This window comes from Chlorocebus sabaeus, chromosome 5, assembly GCF_047675955.1.
Source record: "Chlorocebus sabaeus isolate Y175 chromosome 5, mChlSab1.0.hap1, whole genome shotgun sequence".
Lineage (NCBI taxonomy): Eukaryota > Metazoa > Chordata > Mammalia > Primates > Cercopithecidae > Chlorocebus > Chlorocebus sabaeus.
Window position 1 is genome coordinate 68367028 of NC_132908.1, and position 20527 is coordinate 68387554.

Genomic DNA, 20527 nt, shown 5'->3' on the forward strand with positions numbered 1-20527 from the left:
GAAACTTGACAGGAAATGACTGCAAGAGCAAAAATAGATGATCCAATCAAAATAAATGTGGATTACATGTTTAAACTGGTGTCAACAATAAATGGAAGAAGAGTTTACTCCTGGGTGGTAGTACTCCATGAGGGTACTAACGCGTGGGATTATGATGTTGCTTCTTTCGGTCTTAGATTTTGGCATGTTTTGTCTTCTGAAAGGCGTTCCACGTGTCTTGCCATCTTCCAGATAGAAGAGGACCCGCCTAAAAAAGAGTTCTCATCTTCCTACTCAGGATTAGACAGAGTGTACTTCTCCATTGCATAAAGTGCACATTTCCAGAGCTGTGCTCTGTGAGTGATGCTGTTAGTGTAGTTTTTTCTTCTAAAGTTTGTGTAACCACTCAGAGCAATCACATAATATGCTACACTGACATTATTGACACCTGGTGGAGTAGAATTAATGCTGAGCTTCTCCCAGCAGAGTCACAGATGACAGCTTCCTGTGGGGTTGAGGATGCCACCTGGACAGTCTCGTGCTGGCTTAGTGAGACTTGACACTGGACCCACCAGATCATCTTTTGTTCAGCCCGTGGTGGGAAACACTTATGCCAATGAGATGCATTCTTTCTAAACAGTTCCCTCTCCAAAATAAGAAAAGCAATACAGGCAAGAATAATGACTCTTTGTATTTTGCAGAACTTCCAGAAAGATGATAATTTAGGGAATCTGGATATTTCCTCCTTATCCCATTGTTTCCAGGTCATTCTCTGGCTTCAGTTAAGCTGGAACTGAGGTTGGTGGGTTTGTGCCTGTGTGGATGGTGAATGGGTGGGGTTGTTGGTGGTGGGGTTGGTTCATGTCACTTCTGTGCACCGAAGATGTTCAAAGGGTGACATTGCTTTGAAGAACCTCTGGGATAGAGTGAAAGGGGCTTGTAAATGTCCTTGGACATTCTGCTTAGACCCAGTGCCCATCTCATTTCCTTTTCCATCTCCTCAACTCAGAGGGACTCTCTTATGCTTCTTTTTCTTTCTCACTCAGTGAAGACTGGGGGCTTTCAGATCAGACCTGGTTGCAGGAGCTTTTTAAGTGACATAGAAGTTTAGATCCCAACTTTTCTGAGCTTTACGACCTTGGTCTAATTATATAGCCTGAGGATTTCTCACATTTTCAGGTAACCTAATGACAAAAATGATCCCTCACCCCAGAAGAATGCTCATGAATGCACATGCACAAAAAGTGTCCACATGTTTGTTTCAGGGGCTCCCAATTGCACCCTTCTTGAGCCTCAATTCTTTTACCTATAAAAGGGGATGCAAATGCACCCTCAGGGGTCTACCTCATTAATCTTTGTTTGACAGTTAAATGAGGGAATGTACATAGAGTATCATCATACTTAGTGTGGAGCCTGGCACATAGTGGGTGCAATCTTGTTTCTTTCTGACCCTTCCTCTCTGGCTACTGCTTTCACTCTCTCTCTCTCTGTACATCTGCCAAGGGAGAAAAGTTAGTCTTATTTCATTTTAGGATAATTTGTTAGGACACAGCCCTGCCAGATTTTCATTTCATCTGTCCACAGTGATTTCTTTGTTCCTTTTTTTCCTCCTTCCAATTTGGGCATCTCACGACTGCATCACATTATCTTTCTGGGCTGCAGCCTCGGTACACCCATTTCCTCTGTGTGGGAGGAGTATGTTGAGCTCAGAGAAGCCCCGGGTCTCCCTCTCCCACTTAGGGCTGTCCCAGTGGTATGTGGAATCTTCAGCATGGTGTTTCCTCCACTGTGTAGGGCAAGGGGAGCCCTACTGCAGAGTTCATGCCTCAAAGGAACATGAGTGGCGTAACCATCACCTCAGCCTGTGGGGCACACAGCAGCACAGAGGGCTCCTCTGCAGATATGGAAGCCTTGGTCAGCAGCAGAATTGGGAAGAACCAGTCCTGATGGTGGAAGCCCTCATTTGTGATGAGTTGGAGGTGACCCTGACCACCTCCAACCCACAACCTTCCTCCTTAGGCAGTCACAGGTAGTGGGAGGTACCCTCCATCTCAGTAGCAAAAACTCGGCTTCTCTTTCTGTTTCCTATACCTGCTCCCATAGCCTATGACAGTGTACTCCTTGTCAGTGTGCCCTTGGGTTGGCGCATTTGGTGGGGAAAAGATACAAATTCATTCTCAGAGCTCACCAGAGAGCGAGCCAAGTACTGCTGTTAACAAGGGGCTGTCACAGCCTAAATGCCTGATATAGTCCAGCACAGGGCTGCCATGAAGGTGAAGACAGATCCCAGCACTCACAGCCCAACTCGGGGCTGAACAGGCTTGTGTATAGTGTATAGTGAGGGTTCAGCTGGGCTGGTGGATGGTACCTTGGAGGGATCTTATCCACAAGCCCTTTACCCATTGATGTCTCCACCTTCTGACCTTACCTCGTTCTCAACTGAGTCCTCAGTCTTGTACCCTGCCTAGGCATATGGAAGTCATCCATAAATACTTGTTGGTGAGACTCCTTCGAGTCACAGATTCATCTTAAGAAAGTGAAAGCTTCTCTCTCAGGTTCTTAAGTTAATGTTTCATCTTCTATTTAAAATAATTCATTAGGGTGTTTCAGCAAGCTGTCACTATCCCGACAGTAGGCAGGAATGTAAAATCCACTTTTTAAAATAGCCTCATTGGTAGAGGAATATTGGCCTCACCTAACACCCACTTGGGCTCTCCTGGCTGGAAATGCAGTGGCCCACGTCTTTATTTGCATCCTCCAGGATTCCAGGACAGTCTGTCATTTTTCAGGTGGCATCATCACGACTCATAAATTGAGCAACACTTCCGTTAGACTGCCCTAGGCATCATCTTCAGAACTCTAACATCTGGATGTTTCCAAATACTCTGCCATGTAGATGATTGATGGCTTTCATTCTTGGCTGGATTCTGAGATAGGCCATAGCTGTTGGGATTGGAATTGGTGGTCCTGATGTGCCACTGTGTGATCAACTGATCAATAACATTGGTGGCCATGCAGTGAGGCCCAGGAGTGTGGGCCACCTGAGAGGTCAACTGCTGCTCTGTCAACAGTATTTGGTGCTTCATTCACAAGTGTAGAGAAAGATTTCAAAGCTTTATGTGTGTGTCTATTGATACACGACAGTCTGTTGCCCAGATACAATGCTTAAACTGTTTGGGTGGCCTGGGAATACTTTCACATCTTCCTAAGAAGGGGGATGAACGCCCCCTCAAGCTTCCTACAAAGACAAGAGAGCGCAATGCTCTGAGTTGCTGCTGAATGATTGATGTGGTCTTGTTTGTACATGTGCTTCTATGTTTTCTGATGTGTATTTAATGAAGCTTCCCATGTGCCAGGTATCTTCAAAACCCTAGAGACATGGTGGTCAATGTGGGTAACCAGGCCCCAGGTCTTGTGCAGCTTACATCAAGAAGGGTTTATGAGGAGTAAATAAAAAGAAAAATACAAGGGTCAGGTAAAGAATTAAAATCAAATATAAGATGGGTGACTAGGGGTTGATGGGGTACCTGTTGTAGAGGGATAGTCAAGAAAGGAATTTTTTTAAAAAAAAAAAACCTTCTGTGTTCCTGTGTTGGATAATTTCAAACACATCCATAAGTAGACCAGGAACCAGCAGACCCCATGAACCCGTCATCCATCCTTGGCAGATACCCACTCACAGCCAGTCCTGTTCCATCTATACATACCCCTCACTCCCTGCTTCCCTGTACTCAATTACTTTCAAATAAATCCCGGTTATATCATTTCATCCATATTTGTCTCTCTATCTCTCTCCCTCTCCCTCTCCCTCTCTCTCCCCCTCTCTCTCGGCGGTCTCACTCTGTCACCCAGGTTGGAGTGCAGTAGCGTGATCATTTACAGTCTTGATCTCCCAGGCTCAAGCTATCCTCCTGCCTCAGTCTCCTGAATAGCTGGGCTTGCAGTCACACGCCACCATGCCTGGCTAATTTTTTTTTTTATTTTTAGTGGAAATGAGGTTTTGCCGTGTCGTTCAAGTTGGTCTTGAATTCCTGAGCTCAAGCAATCCTCCCACTCCGACCTCCCAAAGGACTGGGATTACAGGTGTGAGTCACTATGCCTGACCTGTATCTCTCTTTTTTAACAAGACTACAATATCATTATCAGACCCCTAAAAATTATAAACTCATGGAATCATCAAATATTGGGTTCATATTCAGAATTCCCCAATACATGGATTATTTTTATTTATTTTAATTTTGATTTTTGTAGAGGCATGTTCTTGCTTTGTTGCCCAGGCTGGTCTCAAACTCCTGGGCCTAAGTGATCCTCCACCTTGGCCTCCCAAAGTGCTGGGATTACACGTGTGAGCTGTCATACCCAGCCTAATACACGGGGTTTTTGATAGTTGGTTTGTTTAAATCCGATGCCAACATGGTGTTCACGTTACATGAATTGATATGTCTCTAAAGTCTCTTTACCTGTGTGTTCCTCTTCTAACCTGTTTTTTTCCTTCTTTGCAATTTTGGTTGAAGAAACTGAGTCATGTATCCTGTAGAATCCCTGCAGTCTGGATTTGAATGTTCTGATGATTATAGCCCCACAGTGTTGTATAACATGTTCTTCTTTCCCCCTGTGTTTTCTGTGAACTGATAGTTACATCTAGACACTTGATCTGATTTAGGAGCAGTTTTACTTTTTCTCCATGGCTTCTTCATATGTGTTAGTCAGTGTGTCTGATCAGGAGATACATGATGTCTCACTGATTCTTTTGTAATTTTGGTAACCATTGATGATCATTGCCCAAATCTCCCATTTTATTTAGAGCTGGCAAAGTGATGATATTCTCATTCTATTATTTCTTCACTTATTAGCTGGGCTACTCCTTATCAAGGGAAAGCTTTCCTCATTAAATATTTGTTTATCCTGTATACTGTAAAGGCTGGTTAAATGCTAGATCTTTAAGGTGGTGACATTTAGCCTGTGACCTGACTTGACCTTGAAGAAGGCAGGAACATGGCAGGCTTAGGGCCTGGTTGGTACAAAGGCCCTGGGGCAGAAGGTAGGCCAGTGCAATTGGCATGTCCTAGGGAGGGCTGAGGTGAGTGGCACCTACCACCAGACCCACCTTTTTAAGCAGGGTCCTGAGTTTGGGGTTTCAGTGCTATGGGAAACACTTGGAGGTATTAAACAGTGGCCTAACATGATGGATTTCCCTTGAAGTTGCATGGTATACAATGTGTTCCTCCGCACAGAGCATGTGGTCTCAGGGAGCAGAGGACACAAACAATGAAACAGAAAATTCCACTTCTATCTATTCTTCCCCCCCCCCACCCAAGATGGAGTCCTTCTCTGTTGCCCAGGCTAGAGTATAGTGGCACGATCTTGACTCACTGCAGCCTCTGTCTCCTGGGTTCAAGCAATTCTCGTGCCTCAGCCTCCCTAGTAGTTGGGAATACAAGCTCGTGCCACCACACCCAGCTAATTTTTGTATTTTTAGTAGAGGCAGGGTTTTACCGTGTTGGCCAGGCTGGTCTTGAACTCCTGACCTTAAGTGATCCGCCTACCTCTGCCTCCCAAAGTGCTGGGATTACAGGCATGAGCCACCATGCCTAGCAAGTTCTATCTATTCTTGTGCAAATTTTAAAAATATGTGGACCTTCAGGTTAGGCTTTCTGGTTCTTGCATCTTTTGCATCTTGGTAATTCCACATTTTCAGATAGAATTTATCTCTGATATATTTTTCCATTCCTGGACTCTGGTTTTCCAGGAAGCATTTGGGGCTTCCTTGGGGGTATTAGTTTGTTCTCTTGCTCTGGTAAGCTTGAAATTACCCAGGTAAAAAGATTCACTGGTGTCATGAAATGTGCATGTGAATGGGGAAACAGTCTCTTTTTCTAGACTCGGAGGAGTAACCTGCCTCCCAGTGAGGGCTTGTCCTTGTGTCTGGGGCTACACCCAGAACAGGATAGCTGGCTGGCTTCGGAGTGGCTTCTCCAGCCTGGGGGTTGGGTTCACATTGCATTATTACTGATGTGAGATTTTCCACCCAGTGCTTACAGGGAAGATCTAATACCCTTTTATCTTTGTTAATATTCTTGACATAGAGATTTAAATATGCAAAATGAGGACATGCCATATGGCAGTGTGTGACAAGGTAGCCCAGTGGCTGTAGGCGACAGTTGATACCAAGCACTTCCAGAAGGGTGATGTAGACACAGCACAGAGCACACAGGTGTCTGCCAGGTGGATGGCAGGTTAGGGAGTATTTGGATGGGAGAGGGAAGATGCGTGAGAAAAGCATCTGCTGGCCCGTTGCTGTTGGCCAGGTAAGAGAAGATGAAGAAAAGTGGTGGTAAGTGGTGTCTGTAACTTGGGAAAACCCTGAGAGACTGTAAAGTCAACTTCATGCACACAAAAAATAAATGCATGATTTTTAACTGTCAGACCAGGGATGAATTTTTGAGAGCTGTCAGAGGAACAGCCAGGCTTGTGCAAAAGTCGAGAAAGGACGGACGACTGAGCGTTTAGCCAGCCCGTGCCCTGAGGTGATGTGCTCCGTGAGGGTGGTCCACAGGGTGGCAGCTCCAAAGGAGACTTAAAAGTTTGTAAATTTTGGCTGGGCGTAGTGGCTCACCCCTGTAATCCTAGCACTTTGGGAGGCTGAGACGGGTGGATCACTTAAAGTCAGGAGTTCAAGGCCAGCATGTCAACATGGTGAAACCCTATCTCTACTAAAAATACAAAATTCGCCGGGCGTGGTGGTGCACACCTGTAGTCCCCGCTCCTTGGGAGGCTGAGGCAGGAGAATCACTTGAACCCGGGAGGCAGAGGTTGCAGTGAGCCGAGATCGCGCCATTGCACTCCAGCCTGGGCAACAAGGGTGAGTGAGACACTGTCTCAAAAAGTAAAAAGTTTGTAAGTTTGGAAGGTGGTTTGGAGGGACACGTTTGATATTTGTTAAACACTGAAAGGAAAGAGGGGGGAAGTGGGCAAGTTTTTAAGAGTTGTTGACTGTGTGGATTTGGAGCTTCCTGGGGGAAAACAGAGCCATTCCATCGAGGCCTGATAAAACAGGAAGCGGGTGTCTGTGGCTCCATCCCAGAACCACCTCTGCAGGGGGACCAGCTGGAGGGGGCTCTGTGTTTTCCTTCCTGCCCTAAACAGAAAGCCGATCTTCTAGATGGGAATCTGGATCTGTTAAAATATAATCGGTGACAAGACCAGCATTATTTATTTAAGCTGAGGGAGTGTTGTACTTCCCAGCTGGGCTAGGAGCTGCAAACGTCCACCACGTCGAGGGGCGTGGAAATAAGAACTCACCACCCCCTGAGAGATGGCCTCATCATGTCCTTATAAGCTTCTCTTCTCCTTGTTTTCATTGTTATTTATCCTCCATTTCTGTAAACTAGCCTGTCTTATGGCCTGGGGGCTTCTGTCGTGACACCTTGGAGCGGAGTCCTGTTTCTGTAAACTCTCCTGATGTCAGAGAGACGAAAACGGAGTGGCCGGATTGTGTTCTTAAGGCCATTACCAGAAGTGACCACAACCCAGCTGTTCATTTCCTCTAACCCATGTCCTGCCGCATTGTCCCCTCACTGGGCAACTCCTTGTAGACTAAAGGATGGTCTCAGGAAAGCTCATTTCTGCTGTGAATTTTTCTTGCACTCCAGTGGGGACAATGAGTTTTAGCCTGTGGTTTCTTCTGTTGTAATTTATATGAAATTAAAGCTATATTTCAAATCCCTAAACGTGTTTATTTCCCTCTATGGGAGACAGAAAAAAGTGGGGCCTTGTAAGTGGACCTCACATGTCCAAGTTGGGAATCTCTTCTAGACTTCCAGAGATTTTAAGAGAACTGTAAAAGAGGAGTTGCGAGAAGAAGGCTGAGGTGAGATTTTGTCTCTTGCCCCCTTGCGGCCTCTCTGGGATGATAACGGTTGTCATGGAAATCCAGACCCACAGGCAACCCTTTGCCCCATTTCCACCCACAAAGAATGGAATCCAGAGAACTTTCTTGCCTTTTGGACATGAAGAGAATGGCTGAGTTGGTGACAGGGGAAAGAAAGAGGATTGGCCCAACAGTTTGTTTATGTGGGCTGGCTATTTCTGGAGAGCGTCATCTTTTCGGTAGAAATGCCCTTCTGTGGATTGCTTTAAAAGAAGAAAAACAAAGATGAAAGTTCTTATTGCTTTTTGGAAGCATCAAGCTGTGACCTGGTTGGAGGAGTCCAGTCCACGTGGGGAGGGCTTTCAGAGGCACAGAAGCCAGAGGGCAGAGGGTGTGGAGGGAGCCTGGGAATACCCCGTGCTGGCTGGTCCAGCCTGGCTATCAGCTTGGGGGACTCAGGATCTGATAGTGAGAAGCAGACAGAAAGTGAAGTTGAGCTAGGCACAGCTTTCTAGATGAGCTGTCTGAAGCTGCCGTGTTTGGTTTGGCCTGAAGCTGAGCAGGAGGCCTGGCTGGCTTTCCAGAAGGGAGGCCAGCCCCACCCTACTGCAGGGCCTGGGGCTCTGCCCTCTGTGTCGCCCAGGTTGCGGCAGCTCGTGCATAAATGGGGCAGCCAGGTCCACATCTCTTCCTCCCTCTGCACAAATTGGAAACGACTAACCTTGCCATATTTAGTGCAGCACTCACGGCTGCTCGCCTCCAAGGGGTAATCATGCAGGCATAAATTCGGAAAGTTGCTAAGCTATGAGCAGTCTTACGAGCATTAAAAGTGTCCTCTTTGCCAGAAAGGTCATTCATAACTTGGCTACCCTGCTGATGTACAGCCAGTGATATTGATTGATTAATGTATAAAAGCACCAGATCCATTTGCTTCTATGAAAGAGAATAAAGTGCAGTCAACTCTCTCTTTATTTTCACCTCATCCTTTTGTTTGAAGGACATTTTTCCCCCCTCTTTTTGTTTTGCCGGCTATGTTTAAGGGGGTTACAAAAAGCCAGTTTCTGCCAAGTAATGTGTTCACAAAGGGAACACTGATTCACATCAGTGTCGCTTGAATTACCCTTAAAGGTTTGCCAAGGAGTTGCTCTTATATTAACCTTCTGTTCATGAAGGAAGAAATAAATAAATAAGTCATAAAGTCAGCCGCGTTGCTTTGGCTTTCATTTTGGGCTTGATCTAAAATAATTTCTTCCACGGCTGCTTGTGGCGAAAGGTGTTGACCAGAAAGGCCCTTGTTAGTTTTTAGGGTATGGGATGGGGACACCAAGGGAAGCAAGCCGCTCCCCCCGAACCGCCACCACCAGAGCCCCCCTCCCGCCGCACCAGATCAGGGAAGAGAACATTGAATATACTTCCAGCACAGAGATTAGCTCTGATTGGCTGCCCCGCCTTTCAGACTGAGGAGCTGCCGGCCCTGGTCCTTGCTCTCTTACTCAGGCAGTTCACGCTGTCAGGTGTTGGAAACGGCAAGAAAACCCTGCCTTTGTCTGAAAGATGAAGGATTTTGGTGGGGAAGGCAACTTTGCTTTTTAGCACCAGTAGCATGAATTATCCAACCTTCAGAGTCATCCTTAAATTTCCCAGTTCTTTGCAAACCTAGCAGGGCTGCAGCCTGAAGTTGGGAAAAAAGAACTCAGCTTTTGTTAACTTCGAATTAAGTTTGTTAGTGTTTTGTGTTATTTTGTTTTCAGTTACAGAGACAGGATCTTGCTCTGTCACCCAGGCTGGAGTGCATGGCGTGATCGTGGCTCACTACAGCCTCATACTCCTAGGCTCAAGCTATCCTCCCATGTTGCACAGGCTGGTCTCAAACTCCTGGGCTCAAGTGATCCTCCTGCCTCAGCCTCCCAAAGGGCTGGATTACAGGCATGAGCCACCACACTCAGTCTTTATTTTTTATTTTTCTGTTATCTCTGTAGGTGGAGGAACTTCCTGTCCTTGTGAAACCCGAATGGGGCTGGTCCTCTATGAAAACTAACAGATACTGATTACCCTGTGATTTGGTTAGCCCAAGGTATTATACAGAATAGAGCATCTTGCCAGCTAATTCGCTCTGGTGTTCAGGTTTTCTTTCAGTGACTTGATCAGAAATGCCTAGGAAGATAGCCCCGTGCTAGGCAATGTATGAGGCCATTGGTCAGTATCAGCTGGCTGGCCATCTTAGATTCTTTATCATTTGACATGGCTCTTTTCAGAGTTGGAAGGATTCCAGGCAGGTGGGAAGGCAGGGGAATGTGGAATTGTGGAAACATAAGGCTGCATTTAGCTCCTGTGGAGGTGCGATCTGAAGCATCACCTGCGGGTGTCAGTGTGGAGTCTTCCTTACCAGCTGCCCCAGGGGCAGAATGGCCTTGCTTTTTGAGGTCTGTGTACTTTTAGTGGGTGCTATGGAGTGAAAACTGATCAATCTTCCTGTCTGTATTTATAAGCCAGGCCCCACTCAGTTGACACAATCCATTTCACCAAGGGTGGAGATGGCCCAGGCTTTTCCTGCAACATGGTTTAGTAGAAGGTGTCCACCTTCTGCCTACAAAGCTGATGTGTATAGGGAAGAACTAATTTCACTTCATTTTGCAGCTCTTGAGCATTGAGGTTGATGATTGCTGGGAGTCACAGAGGAGTTTTCCGTGTGCTAGGAAGATGAGACATCTCAGTCTCTCCTAGGAATCTAAGCCCTTGGACCTACGCGTACCTCTGTCTGCCCTGGGCAGCCGTCCCCAGGTGGTGTAAAAGCAGCAGGTGAAAAAGTAGATTGCTTTCTTCTCCTCGCAGAGGCGGTTTGGGATTTTGAAGGCATCTAAGCTCCTGCGAATCCCTCTTAGTTAAAAGAGGCACAGAGTAAGCTAGCTAGCTGCACCTGGCCTGTGCTTTGATAGAGAAGCAGTTCTTCACTTGGGAGCACCGGAAGCCTCATGAGCCCCCCAGGTCTTGCATGACACTTTGAATAATCTCTTCTGTTCAGCCATGGGTAGTACAATGTTACTGATGGCTTGTGGTCTGACCGCGTGTGTGCTCGTTGTCAGTCTCATTGGCTTTTTCTTTGTTCTAGAACATGGCAGGGGAGCTGCAGACAGACAGGTACAGCGCCTAGCTTTACAGTTACATGCACGCTGTGTCATCACTTTCTTTCCCTTCATAGCAGCCAGAGCTCTAAACGTTCATTGCTAAGCTAACCCCAAGGCGCTGGTGAAGTGTTGGACTATACAGGGAGCCAAACTAACTTTTATGTAATTGTTTAATTAAAACCTTGGTTTTCTAATTGCAGCCTAAACACAAGCGCCTTTTGTTAATGAAAGGCAGCCTCTGTGCTTGGTGTTCCCATACACAGCATTTCTTTCCCACTGTTTTCAACTTGAAAATCGACATTTAAGTTCCCACCACGGGGAAGGTGGCAGTTGGCATTTCTTGCCATTGGGGGAGATGTTCCACAATCCCTTTTGTCAGTTCTTGTCAGCAACTTATCTAGGCTGCAGTTGCCTTTCGGATTTCCTGTTGCAGTGAGTCAAATTTGTAAGCTGCTTCACCTGCTGGAATAATCGGAAAGCCAGAGAAGAACCCCTGCGTTTCTCTGGTGTGAGCATTATTTTCCATATTCCTGGTGCACGATATTGAAATAGATATATTTTAATGTTTGCTTTTTAAGGGGGAAAGCTTCTCTTCATTTCCACATGAATCTTGGAACCTTTCTTTCCCTCCTCCCTCTGCTGAGGTGATAGGAGCTGGCTCGGAGGACATACTGAGAATGAATCCATTTTCGTTCCTCTGTCTCTGCAGAATAAATGAGAATTTGCCTGATTTAATAAAATGGCTTCATCTCCCTGCCATGTCTTCCATCTCCAGAGTATTTCTTCCTTAGTGGCCTGCCCTTCTATAATGGATCTCAGCTCCGTATCTCCCTATTACGGGCTGGTGGTTTCGTATGTAATGCATTCACTCAGGCTCTCACGCGTACACTGTTTCACACGTGTGTACGCACTCCAGCGATGGGGGATCCTGATGGCTGAAGGTGTGGAAATTTGTCACCAGATCTCATTTTCCCCATTGTCAGGCATGATGGTTATAATTGATGAGGTTGGTGCAATTTGCCATCCATCTGCCATTAACCCCAGCCTCGTGGAGTTGATGTGACCACAATGTAGAATATATTTTGGGAGAAGAGGGAGAGGTTGAAGATGGGGAATTGCAGTATAAATCTTCTCAATCTGCCCCAGCCCTCTCTCTGTTTAATTGGAACATATTTATCTCTGTGTACAGTAGAGTATTTTGCTATCTCCCCATTGCCCTCAGATGGACTGATAGGAGTTTGTTGTTTGAATTTGGAATGGTTTTCCATTTGATCCCCTTTCGCCCCGCCCGCCAATTTGTGTTTTAATTTCTATTTCCTAGGTTGATTTTTTTTTTCTTTCCATTTTGACACTAATTATGCCAGCCGCATTGGGAGTGCACGCTGCTGGGAGGTACCCAGCTAAGTGTTAAGAAGGGTTTTAAAAACAGGCTGAACTCCCTCTTAATGAGGCTCAATTGGGCTCTCCTCCGGGTGGTTTTGTTTTGCTGATCTGTCAGTTTTTCAAGGATTTAATTGCACTTTTTTCATATTAGTCTTTGAAATTGGCCTATCCAGTCTTACTATAGAATACATTTTTTTTTTTTTTTTTTTTTTTTTTTAAAGCAAAAAGTTCGTGGTTTGTCCCTCCCCCACATTGTTTGGGAATTTTTACTTTTCGCTGTCATTTCTCCAGGACCGTCTTCTGCCAGTCATTCTTGGGACCCAGAAATAGTGAAGAGCCGGACCGGGAGTGGCAGGACGACCTTACAGCCCGGATCTGTAGGCCTCCGAGGCAGCATCCCCGTTCTTTAAGTCTTCCCTCTTTAGCCTTCAGTAATGCAGCTTGGTTTATATCTCCTCTTCCAGATTTGCTGTTGGTCAAGGGCAGGGAGAGACTCGCACACAACCGCCATTTCTTTCAGTGTAGAAGTGACAGATTCCATAAAGTGGTGCCAGGCCAGCTCACCAGTATCTCGAGTCTTCAAACATGGGAGGCAAAGAAAAGGAAAAGTCCAAAAGCTAGAAGGCAGAAGTTAGCAGGCAGGGGAGGGAGAGAAGCAAGGCCATATCCTTTATGCTATTATCTTTATGGCATAGAAAACATGCTTAGAGCAATCAGCATGAAATTCTTAATTGCTTCGCTTACTTCTGCTCTCCTCATGGGACAGATTGTGCAAATGCTGGAGCTGCCAGGACCCTCATGTTAGCACACTGTCCCTGCTGCATACACTATTTTTAACTAGTGCTTTGTTTTGCAAAGATGCACAAAGCTTTTTCTTTTCTCTTCTTTTTTTTTTTTTTCCTTCTCAAGGATGCTAATAAACAGCAGAGGCAATAAAGAGCTGTTCCAGCCACCTTGACAGCAGCTACACTTTATTAGGCTATGCACCTAGCTCTCTCCCCCTGCCGCTCAGCCTTCTGCTTCCTCTCTTTGGATTTCTTCATTCTCTCCCTTTCAGCATGAGTTTTGGCTTTAAAAAGAAAAAAATTATGTGACCAAACCAACTTCCCTTTCTCCTTTCCCTGCCCTCCTGAATCTGATTTGCATCCTTCTACTGCCCTCTCTTCCAATGCCTACCTTCCTCTTTGAGATTTCCAGTCTCCTCTCATGAGAATGTAAAATCCAAGAACCAGATCTCAGAGATTTCAAAATAAAATAAAAGTAAACTCTGCTTAAAAAACACTTTAGCAGGAAAGCCAGGCTAATTGTAAATCAATGGGTCTTAAAATGCAGCATCGATCTCCAGTTAGAAGTTTGAAGGGGAAAGCAGTAATTACTGCACTAGAAGGTAGTTTTTCCTCTTAGTAAGTTCTGGGCAGAAAGAAGGCTCATTAGGGCAGCACTTCAGAATCTGAGTAATTAGTTTAAAAAGTACTTTTGTGGTGTTATTCCCTTGGCTAGAAATTATAGGAGTCCTCACAGATTTATAGCTCAATTCTGATAAGATTTGATTTCTTATTGTGTTTGGTGGTGTAAGAACCTTGATCATAATCACCCAGGTGAAGATTCAGGGAAGCCTGGATCAGACAGTTTTTTTAGAGTGAGTGCAGTTTAATTCTTTAATGATTCCTGCTATTCGTAGTATTAAAGGTGTCCAACTTAGAACCTTAGCATGATGGCCCCGTTAGACCACCCAAGGTCAACCTCAGGTGAGCAAACAGAGTCAAAGAGGTGATTTTCTTGCCCAAGTACATGTTGATGTGATGGTTCAGTGAGAAAGCTCTGGACATAACACAGCCATCTTATGTTACCTAAGTGGATCTACTGGAGGGTAAGTTCCATGAGGGCAGGAATGTGACTCACTTGTCCAGTTGGATCCACAATGACTGGAACCTAGGAGGCGTGAACTGATAGGTTTAACTGATGACTTCGTGAGCAAATAAATGAATAGAGGACTCTTCCGTTCCAAAGAGAGAGCTTCTAAGCTCTTGTCTTTGGAGGAGAAAACTACCACGGGGAACATTCTGTCTGGTTAGATTATCAAAAGCAAGGACAACTGCCCTGTGAGCGTTCAGCATTGCAGAGAACAGAAGTAGCCCCCTCCCTCTTTTTTTAAAGGAAACTTTTTGTAAAAGGAACTTGGTTTTGCTTCTATGAGGAGTCATCAAGAGATCTTTCTCTTCCCTCATTTTTCACTTAAAAGAAAATAGACAACATAAGCAATACTTTTAAGTCATCCATCATTGCACAGCTGTCTCCATTTTGGGACATTATCTTTTTTGTGCCTGTGTAGAATTAATAGCCAGTCAAATGTATGTGAGAGTGTTTGTCGACTTAAGAGCTGTGAAGTTCTTAAATTCTTCCTAGAAAGTTTCAGTTATCCGTGCTGTTTCTCAAGGGAGGCGTTCTGAAGAGTGCGCTCCACTTTTAATCTAGAAATAGACATCAGATAGAGCGGTGGTTTGTAAAATTTTATTAGTGGAGCCCTCTTTTAGAAAAAAAAAATGAAAACTAATTTGGACCCAGTATATAAACAATGTTTCAAAAGGCTTGAAAATGATATTTTAGGAGTTCAGATTTTAAACATTTACTTATTAAGTTAAAAAATTAGAACGAAACAGAGTTGATCAACAGATCAAAATTAAGAATTGTGGAAGGTAGTTAAATAGTATCAACTAAGCTTCTGTTTTGTTTCTATATTTCGTTTAAGTCCATTTCTATATAATCCTCTTTCAAACAGAAATAGTTCCAAACAGGACTGGTTTTAATAGCCTGCCGTGTGATCCCAGAAGAGTCTTCCATTAAGTGAGAATGGCAGAAGTTTTATGCTGAAGTCTACGCAAAAGCTGTTTAACTTGGCCGCATAACTAGTTCACCTAGCCGCCCATGTGTTAAATTTTGGCATATACCACATTTGAGCATGCCTTATTATTACAGCATTCGAAATGCAATTGAGGTCATGTGCAGTGGCTCACACCTGTAATCCCAACACTTTGGGAGGCCGGGGTGGGCAAATCACTTGGGGTCAGGAGTTTGAGACCAGCCTGGACAACATGGTGAAACCCTGTCTCTACTACAAATACAAAGAGTAGCCGTGGTGGTAGGGGCCTGTAATCCCAGCTACTCGGGAGGCTGAGGCAGGACAATCTCTTGAACCTGGGAGGCAGAGGCGGAGGTTGCAGTGAACCGAGCTTGCACCACTGCATTCCAGCCAGGGCGACAGAGCGAGATTCCATCTTAACAACAACAACAACAAAAGTGAAATTGGAATAAAAATGTGCAGAACTCTTCTGGTTCCCCAGAGAGGAATTTAGACACCATTGTATTAATACTATAGGAACTCTATCCAGAAGTACACTGGGATTTTTGCCATTGGAAGAACCCAGGAGTACTCTCTCTGGAAGAATCATTGTGGTGGTAGTGGCTGATGAAGAGCCCCTCGTCAGGGTATCTCCCTGTCACCCACATTGGGTGACCTTTGCATATAATGTTTCATGTAAACCTGTTTCATGTAAAGTCACTTCATGGGTTGCAGAGGTCTTGGCCTCCCCTTGGAGGCCTCTTGTCCCTCTTCTTCCTGATATCTGTTGGTCCTCACCCTGAGAGTGTGACACCTGGCTGGGGCGTCTCTCTCTGGTCCCTGCCCTGTCTGCTTAGGACTCTCCTCTCCTCCGTACTGTGAACATGGAAGTGATGACGTTCCACGTGGAAAAAAATGGCACTTTCTATTTATAAGTGAAAGGAAATATTTCTGCTGTTTATCCTAGAAACCCCGAGCCATGCTTTCAGACGCTGAGAATTATGTCCCTGCATTGCAGCCTCAGTCAGGCTCCTGGGCCCTGTCACCACTTGGCCCAAAGCTGCTTTCTCCCCCCAACCCCATCTGCTTCCCACCAGTTTTCATTGCTTGCACCCCCTCTCCTTGACTCAAATGCTCCTGCTTGCAAAGTTTATTAATAGCTCTAGCATCACTGAGTAGTGATTTTTCTTCCTTTTTTATTATTATTATTTTTTGTAATTTTAGGCTTTTAGAAACAAATGTGGAATAATATTTCAGGCTGCTCCCATCTGGGGCAAACTCCAGTCAATCTTCTGAGCCCAAAGCATGTCTTAGGGGGAGGTGTCCTCCATGTTCCTTCCCAAACCTGTGGGCCTGGCCGAGCTCGGCCTCTTTGCTCTGGTGTTAATGCCCTGGTGATCACTGGTCATCAGTAGTCCAGCTCTACCATGGTCCATGGTTCTGTGGATCCACCCTACGTCCCCAGTTCCCTGAGCCTCCTCTAAAACAATGTCCCTAAAAACTTCTCGCTGCCCAGAGAAATTTTTTCCCCAACTTCGACTCTACAGTGACATAAGTCCTGTTGAAATGATTGTCTGTATTTCAGCACACATAAAAATGGCACTTCTGTGCACAGATTTACTGCACACTTGGTAGTGACAGTGGGATGGTCGTTCCTCCTGTGATAAGTCCTTTTCCACACTGAAGCGTGGGAGTGAAGATGGGCGGGTGATGTTTCCATGTGGGACCTGCAGTCTGAAGTGCTAAGTGAGGTAGACGCTGGTGTGTGTGACTTTGTGACTTTGTGGGTGTGACTTTGTAGGTGTGACAGCAGGTGTGACTGTGGCTTGGGGAGGCCGGGGTCAGGAACGCTTCTCCAGGGCGGGCAGAAGGCTGATGATGGCTGTGGCTTGTGTTTTCAGGCTGGTCCTATCTGGAGTGTTGTCCAGAGTCCAGTCTGGGGCCTGAACCATTTCTGTCAGTGCCTAACCTAAAAACATCTGATTTCTCTAATCCTCTTGTTTGCTCTAACAGTCCCCCAGACTACTCCCACCTTTTCCTTCAGCTTATGTCCCCTGACACAGCTTAGCCCTTCTATCATCACTGGAACACGGAAAGGTGATTTTCAGATGGAAGGGTAGGTGTGATTTTTTTTTTTTTTTTTTTTTTTTGATAGGTGAACTCCAAGTGGCAGAGAGTCCACCTGGAAGTCAGCTGAGAGCTGGAGCTCTAAGTAAAGGCATGTTTGACAGGGCTCTGTCTCCTACCCTCGAACAACCAGGGAAGCGAATGGCAGCCGCTGGCCAGGAATTGATTGCATTAATTGATATGCCAATAAGAGCGCTTGTTACATCCGCCATTGGTTAGGAGGCCAGCTAACAAGTCCGCTGATCAATGGCGCCAATAAAGATTTCGTCCATTAATGAGGAACGTGGTAATTAATGTTATCCATAAACCCATTAGCCTGGCTAGCTAATGCGCTGGTTAGTGCCATGAGTGGCAGTGTCGAAAGTGGGCAGGGCATGGGTTGGGACTTAGGCAGGATCGTGGGCACCATCTTGGCAGGATCGTGGGCCTCATCTTCAGGCAGGTTTATTCCAAATATAAGCACATTTCAAGCCCCTGGCAAAGAGAGAAGGCAGGCTGAGCCTGCTGGGCCCCAGGCTGGAGTATGGCTGAGCCCTGCTTTTGTCCCCGTACCTGCTGGGAGGAGACCAAGCCACGTTCTTCTCTTCCAGCTCCTCTGGCTGCAGAGCTTTCCCACGCAAGTCTCTCAGGGGCTGTTAGGGGCGTAAATGGAATGACTGAGTTCCCGGGTCATTCCAGTCCCAGCTGGGCACACTGTCCCCAGGGACACTCTCCGTCAGTGGCTCACACGCACTGCCCTGTGCTCCTGGAGGGCGGGCGTTGGCCTCTTCTGGGAACCATGAGTGAGTGGTAAAGTAATTAACATCCCCCACCCCCGGGCTTCATTAGGAAGAAAAATTTTGCTAGACGAAAGAAAGAAGGAGAAACAGATGATTTGAAGCTGTGCCTTTTTCCTTCCCCCCTGGTTTTTTGAAATGACATCAGTGGGTTGTTTGCCAGGCATAACCTGGCAGCCCGGCGGCTCTGCCTGCCTGCCTGAGATTTCTGGGGACCGTGCAGCTCGCCAGCTCCAGCCGTGGCAGCGTGCCAAGGTGACGTTCCGTGACTAAGCAGAAACGAGGGAAAGGGAAAGAGGGAGGAAGAAGGTATGTGTGGTTGGGGAGCTGGGGGAGAGAGTGGTCCTGGGTCTGGGCGTGGCATGGGGAGATGAGGAGGCATGTCTGGGGGCATCTGATCAGGAGGGCAGGCAAGAGGGGCAGGCACTGGCAGGCCAGGAAGTGTTCCAGTGGCACAGGAGATGGGGGGGGAGGCACAGGGTGATGGCCGCAGACCCAGCCTGGGAGGCCGCTGAAGGGGTCTGAGTTAGGAGGGAACCAAATGAGCCACAGCGAAGGTGACAGTCCAGAGGGCCTGAAACTGTTGAGGAGGAGGCTTGGGAAGCTTTTATCAGCATCAGGCCCGATACTCCACAGCGGAGTTTCCTTTGCATTGTTAGGTATTGACCCTCAGAGACCCCTTGTGGATTCCCTAATTGAAAATTAATACTAGATCAATGCCATGGGCAATTTGCATATTGATCATAAACAACTTTGAAGGCACCGAGTGTGCGGCAGATCAATAGGGCTCCTGAATAGGCTGCAGAGGGAGCACCTCCCAGTACAATGCGCTCAGAGAAAGGTTAATGATTTGGGAAGTTCCTAACTGCTTAGCGCAGGGAACAGCCCCCACGCCACACAGCATCCCCAAGAGCAATTAGTGCCAGGCCTGAGTGCCTGCCCTCCGTTCCCCTCAGCACCCCCATCCCCAGGAGTGGAGGGAGGGCCACTGTGCCGGTGTGAGGCAAGGGGCTGGCGACCTGTGTTTTTGCAGTTGCCTTTTTTGGTGATGGATGAAGTCTTGGGGCAGTTTATTCTGGGAAGCCTACTGGAAAAGGCAGCAGCCAAGTTCAGGCTCCAATCATTGTACTGGCCCCTTCCCCAAAACACAGTTCTCCTGATGCTGTGAATGGAATGAGATGGAGGAGGGGAGGAGCCTGGCTGCACCCAGCCTCCTCCCCCTCGGGCTTCTGATCAATGTGGAACCTACATTAACGTTTGCTTTAAGCTGTGATGGGTTTGGCCCTGGTTCGCTTCCTGTTCCATTCAGCTCTCATCCTTGGGCTTTTACCTCTTCACCCATCGTTTACTCTCCCCTGCTTTGTGCCTGCTTGTTTTTGCTCTGGCTTTAGGCCTTGCCTTTTGGGTTTTCCCTGTTGGGTCCCCAGCAAGCCTGGAGCTCCTCTGGGGAGATTCCCTTTACCTGCCACCCCTCCCCTTCTTTATCCTGGCCTCCATCCATCCCCTCTTTTCCCTTGGCTGTGGAAGCTGTGTGTGGATCAGCTGCCCTGAGGGTGCTCCGGGCTCACTTCTTAACGTTCGGCAGCAAAACGTGGAACGCTTGGGGGCCTGACCACTGAGTTTCTTGGAGCTCCCAGGGTACCAAGAGATGGTGGTCCTAGGATCAGGGCCAGATGCAGCCTGCAGAACTAATACTGCCTGCCTGTACCTAGCTGCCTCGCTCCAGCCCCGAGACAGTGCAGGGGGGGTGGCGCCAGCAGCAGAGAGGTCTGCGTGTCACTAGGGGGAGACACCTCTTAGGTAGTGCTGAGTTGAGCAGACTTTCTTCCACAACAGCCAATTTGAGAAAAATAAAGCCCCCCTTCATCCTCACACCAAATTCATCTTGTACTAGGAAGCACTGGCTTAAAATAGCCCTGCAGAGGCCACGTAGTTTTCTGTGACTTTTACATTTACAAAGTCCACTGAAATACATTTATGTGCAGGGACAATGCACTTCCATAGAAGGGACACACAGGAACTAATTTCTGCGTTTGCACCGCAGCCATTCTGAGCCTTGCGTGCTTCACCCCAGTCTTGGTGCTGCCCTGTCCTCTTCTCAGGGAGAGGCTTCAGAGCATGATGGTCAGATGGGTCCTTCGGTTTATGGGTGTCCAGACTGTCCAAGTGCTGCAGCATGGCCCGTGGCAAAGGACAGCCATTGGTCTCCTTTCCCTCTCTGTGTTTCTTCACCGTGAGGCCAGCTCTGCCCCCACCCCCGCCAGCCTGCAGTAAACAGAAAGATTCAAAGAGATTTTATCTGTATCTGTAGCCACATCTCTATCTGCACTTATATATTGAACATGCATGTTTAGGGAAAGACAGGAGTCTTTCTACTGGACATCCCTACCAGGGCCACCGGCTAAAGCTGTGCAGGTTGTCCCCCACA

At 46.7% G+C, this 20527-nt stretch overlaps 1 protein-coding gene and 1 long non-coding RNA gene across 9 annotated transcripts in view; one reads left to right on the forward strand and one right to left on the reverse strand.

Moving 5' to 3' along the window:
• ZFHX3 (zinc finger homeobox 3) overlaps positions 1 to 20527 on the forward strand; it is a 276330-nt gene that overhangs the window by 192298 nt on the left and 63505 nt on the right. The window lies entirely within an intron of this gene.
• Positions 20030 to 20527, reverse strand: part of LOC103233196 (uncharacterized) — a 179890-nt gene continuing 179392 nt past the window's right edge. For all 3 annotated transcript variants that reach the window (XR_012092968.1, XR_005243813.2, XR_005243811.2), the window contains one exon: positions 20030 to 20364. This is a non-coding gene — a long non-coding RNA (uncharacterized lncRNA). The remainder of the gene's footprint in view (positions 20365 to 20527) is intronic.